The following is a 5,554-nucleotide window of genomic DNA, read 5'->3' on the forward strand; positions in this document are numbered from 1 at the left end:
AATGCCCATTCAACCACGAGTCCAACCATATAAATTTTACCAAATTACGACATCAACTCGACCCTCAAATCTTCAAATTAAACTAAGAAGGTTTTCATAATTTTCCAATTTAAATCACCAATTAAATGTTAAAAACAACCATGAATTCGGGTATTTTGACCAATATTGAGTTAAGAACATTTACCCTGATGTTTTCCTTAAAAATCTCCCGAAAATCGCCTCAAAAATCGCTTCAATCCGAGATCCATAGCTCCAAATATGTTAAAATGGCCGAAACCTCGAAATATAGCTTTTGTCCAGGCATTTACTCTTCGTGATCGCGGAAAATGCATCGCGATCACGAAACACAAAATTTTCCAGCTCAAACTCTTTGCGATTTCCAAACTCTTCCGAGACAGCCTCTAGTATAATGGTCATAACTTTTTGTACAAAACTCCAATTTCCAGAATCGGATTGACCTCAAATTTTGCACGCAAGTCATAAATGATATAACAGACCTATTCCAATTTCCAAAATCGGATTCCGACCCCGATATCAAAAAGTCAAATCCCCGGTCAAACTTTCAAATCTTCAATTTCTTATTTTCTCCATTTCAAGTCAAATTCAACTACGGACTTCAAAATAAATACCTAGACACACTCCTAAATCCGAAATCACCATACAAAGCTATTAGAATCATCGAAATTCCATTCCGGAGTCGTTTACTCTAAAGTCAAACTCTAGTCAACTCTTTTTGTTTAAGCTTAAAAAATAAGAATTGTTCTTTCAATTAAATCCCGAATCATCCGAAAACCAAACTCGACCACACACGTAAGTCATAATTCACATCACAAAGCTACTAGTGATCTTAAGTCGCTGAACGAGACGCTAATTCTTAAAATGACAAGTCGGGTCGTTATAGTCACCTTGATGATAGTCCACGTGTCATGCCTTTTTTCTAACAATAGGAGTACACAACAACAAATCGGGCGTACTAGCCACGATCACGGTCATCCTCGGGGCTGACTAAAACCCTTTTACTTCTAGCCACAAGAGAAAAGACACCTTCATGAAACATCTTTGGAGAATAAAGGTGAAGTAAGTAACGAAAGGTAAAAGGAGCGGAAACCAAATCCGACATATAGCGAAGGAAAGAAACTGCCCTTCACACGATAGGACTGATTTTACCAAGGCAAACATTAGAATTGCGATAGAACTCAATGATCACTGAGTCAATGGGAGGTTTAAACCCTAAAGTGAAAGGATAGGTATAAACGAAAGAGAAGCCAGCATGGTAAGAAGTGATTCTTTGGTTGGCACCAGGAATCAAAATTGGAAAATCTGGTTTCCAATGACATTCACGTCAGACTAAAGAAAAAAGATGTGGAGTATGTCAGACAACTATGAGCCCATCTTAGGCCTGCGAACAGAGCTGAGAACGATCCTCTATGGCTCCATGGTCGTTAGGGACCAAAGGGGCTATTAATCACGCTCTGGTCTCATAACTATGCTTCATCAACCAGACTTGGTTTCCTGTCTCCTTAGAACTCAAGGATATAGTGGTACGAGCCTAAATTATTTTAACCCAAAAATGGATTTCTCGGTTAAAGTCAATATCAAGAAGAAATTAGGTTACTGATAACCAAGATTTACTTTGCTTTCCCAATAATTTGAAGAATAAAGCAAGTAATGGAGATAATTGGCAAGGAAAGAAAATACGAAATAAAATGATAATCACTCCCAGAATTGCGGTTAGAACCTTGTGAATAAAGTAAAGAATGATTGCAAAAATTTCAAATAAAAGACCTAGATGAGCTTACAAATGAGGGCTAAGTCCTTATATAGGAGATCATCTATTTTTTTTATTTGAAATTTATGCAATCATTCTTTACTTTATTCACAAGGTTCTAACCGCAATTCTGGGAGTGATTATCAATTTATTTTGTATTTTGATATGGGGTCGATTCCCGGTAACGGAACAAATTTGTTTTACCCAAAAATAGATTTCTTGGTCAAAGTCAATATCAAGAAGAAATTGGGTTACTGATAACCAAGATTTACTTCACTTTCCCAATAATTCTAAAAATAAAGCAAGTAAAGGAAATAATTGTCAAGGAAATAAAATACGAAATAAATTGATAATCACTCTCAGAATTGCGGTTAAAACTTTGTGAATAAAGTAAAGAATGATTGTATAAATTTCAAATGAAAAAATCTAGATGATCTCCTATATAAGGACTTAGTCCTCATTTGTAAGATCATATTTTTATTTTATTTGAAATTTTCTTATCTTTATTCACAAGGTTCTAATCGCAATTATGGGAGTGATTATCAATTTATTTCGTATTTTCTTTCCTTGACAATGATTTCCATTACTTGCTTTATTCTTCAAATTATTGGGAAAGTGATGCAAATCTTGATTATATGTAACCCGGTTTCTTCTTGATATTGACTTTCACTGAGAAATCTATTTTTGGGTTAAACAAGGCAGGATAGCAGCTCTGGAAGATTTATATCAATGTCATCGAAAAAAAAGTGTTAAATTCTATTCAGTGTTGAAAAAGAAAAATTAGTTTGTGTCACGACCCAAACTCTCCCTCCGGGAATCGTCGTGACGGCACCTAGTCTCTGCGACTAGCTAAGCCTAACACTTACGGAAAAGAAATGAAAAACATAAAAATTAAAAGCTAACAGTAACAAATATTTTTAATAAGCAATTGAGATGCCACTCGGCATATACAATAATCAAGTCTCAAAATATACAAAACACTCCCAAGACCCGTAACACTGTAAGTCACAAGCTTCTACGAAGTTCTAATTGTTCTATACATCAGTGTCTATAGAAATAAGAGAAGAATCGACATAGGGGGATAGAGGGGGACTCCAAAAACAGCAGCGACTGCAACTAAGGACGAGGCTGGTAAAAGGAACTTGGATCTGCACACGAAAAATATGTGCATAAAAGAGCGTGAGTACAACACAACGATACCCAGTAAGTGCCAAGCCTAAACTCTGCCGAGTAGTGACGAGGTCAGGTTAAGGCCCTACTGGTATATGATAAATAAGCAGGAGAGTATAAAAATATAACAAGAGACTAGAATTTAAACAAAGAGAACATATCAAAGTAGCACGCAGAACACAAGGATAAATAGTAAGGGATCTCCCGAGATACTGTCTCGTAGTCCCAAAAATAAAGGTGCAAGGAGATCTCCCGAGGTATCGTCTCTGTCACGATCCAAAATCCAACTAGTCGTGATGGCATCTAACCCAACCCGCTAGGTAAGCCAACTTTCAACTATCCAATCCCAATAACAATTATTAAAGAAATTTAAGAAAATAATTATCTTAACCTTATACATTCCCCAAGAACTGGTAGTACAAATCATGAGCTTTTAAGAATAGAGTATAAAAAGCGGAAATGAAATAAATACATAGTCTGTTTGAATAATATATAAACAAAGATTTTATAAATCTAAGGCTACCCTGAACAAAAGGCAGCTACAATAGGTACGCATGTACATCTTCAAGTCCCACAACCATCGAGCACAGCAACAACAATAGCCAACGTCTGCACGCAGTGTGCAGAAGTGTAGTATAAGTACAACCGACTCCATGTACTGAGTAAGTAAAAAACCTAGCCGTAGGTTGAAAGTAGTGATGAGATTCCACCAAGTCGGGTCCAAAACCAATAGTCCACAACAATCTATAACAACATAAAGTAAATAATACCAGAAATAACTCAGGGATAAAATACTCAGCCAAATAATGATTTCAAAAATTATAGTTCTTCCTTTCAAATACCTCTGTGAAAACCCAAATCATTTGCTGGAGTTGCCAAAAATATGAATAGTTTGAAAACAGTAAATTTCTCCCAAAATCTTGTCAATAATAAATAAGATGTTTCATTTTCCTTCCGGATAGCCCGTGTAAAAACAAAGGCATCACTATGCCCATCTGTCAACAATGTGTGAAATATCATGAATAATGTGATGCAGTACAACACGAGAAAATGCATCACTATGCATGTATGTCATGTGTGCATGCCAATGCAATATAACTCAATGATAAAATCATAAACAACCCCTCAGGCAAAACATCACTCATATACGGCCCCTCGGGAAAAACCTCACAGTCACTCGTGCCACTCGGGCATACCTCACAATCACTCTTGCCACTCGGGCATACCTCACAATCACTCATGCCTCCCAGTCACTCAACACTCGCACTCAGTAGGTACCTGCGCTCACTGGGGGTGTGTACAGACTCCGGAGGGGCTCCTTCAGCCCAAGCGCTATTATCTGCACGGATAACTCACGTGATGCGTGGACAACTCATGTTCCATAATAATAAAGTATGCTGCAGGCGGGCAGCCCCGATCCACACTTATCCTCACAATCAGGTCCTCGACCGATATTAAACATGCTACGACGTGCAGTCCGATCCCATAAACATGCAACATGTTGCAGCGTGCAGGCCGATCCCATAAATATTTAACATAAATCAGGCCCTCGGCCTCACTCAGTCATAAACCTCTCAAGCCACTCGGGTATTTCAGTAAAACAGGGCATTCGACCCAAAACATTTATATGCATCAAAATAGAGTTATAAAATTGAGTTATGATATTCAATGAAATGAATATGAATGAGTATGAATTTTCAATTTAACACAATAATTAACAGCAATATGACCTATGTAGGTCCCAATAATACTGGCACATAGCCTCAACATGATTTTTAATACGCTTTTCAGCTCAATTTCTTTAACACATAAAACAACATGGAAAATGCCAAGATTATTTAACTATAAAATTCCATAGAAAAAATTACGTCACAATTTCTATAGTGCACGCCCACATGCCCATCACCTAGCATGTGCGTCTCCTCCCAACAATTCACAAAAAATACATATATTCAAGGTTCATACCCTCAACTCCAAGATTAGAAGAGTTACTTACCTCGAACAAGCCAAATCCAATGTCGAGCAAGTTAAACAATGCTCCAGCAAATTCCACTCTGCGTGTATCAACTTCCAAACGGCTCGAATCTAGTCACAATTAATTTGATTCAGCCCACAAATTTTATAGGAATTAATTCCATATCATAATACTAATACTTCCACAATAATCCGAAATTACTCCCCAAAAATCACCCGTGGGGTCCCACGTCACAAAATCCGACAAAAGTTAAAAAATATTAACGCCCATTCAACCACAAGTCCAACCATATAAATTTTGCTCAAATCCGACATCAACTCGACCCTCAAATCTCCAAATTAAACCAAGAGGGTTTTCACAAAATTTTCCAACTTAATTCACCAATTAAGTGCTAAAAACAACCATGGATTCGGGTAATTTAACCAATATTGAGTTAAGAACAGTTACCCCGTTGTTTCCTCTGAAAATCGCCTAAATTTTGCCTCAATCCGAGCTCAAAATCGTTAAAAATGGAAAATGGGACGAAGACCCATTTTCTGAACTTAAACTTTCTGTCCAAACCTCTCTTCTTCGCGAACGCGACAGGTCCCTCGCGTTCGCGAAGCACAAAATGTGCTTCCCAACATTTTCTCTTTGCGAAC

General features: G+C 37.3%; 1 non-coding gene across 1 annotated transcript; it reads right to left on the reverse strand.

Moving 5' to 3' along the window:
- Nucleotides 1–1,366: 1,366 nt before the first annotated feature.
- LOC117278112 (small nucleolar RNA U3) lies at nt 1,367–1,593 on the reverse strand. The gene has a single exon (XR_004508431.1). It is a non-coding gene; the product is annotated as a small nucleolar RNA U3 (small nucleolar RNA).
- Nucleotides 1,594–5,554: the final 3,961 nt, after the last annotated feature.

This window comes from Nicotiana tomentosiformis, chromosome 5 (assembly GCF_000390325.3).
Source record: "Nicotiana tomentosiformis chromosome 5, ASM39032v3, whole genome shotgun sequence".
NCBI classification, from domain to species: Eukaryota; Viridiplantae; Streptophyta; class Magnoliopsida; order Solanales; family Solanaceae; genus Nicotiana; species Nicotiana tomentosiformis.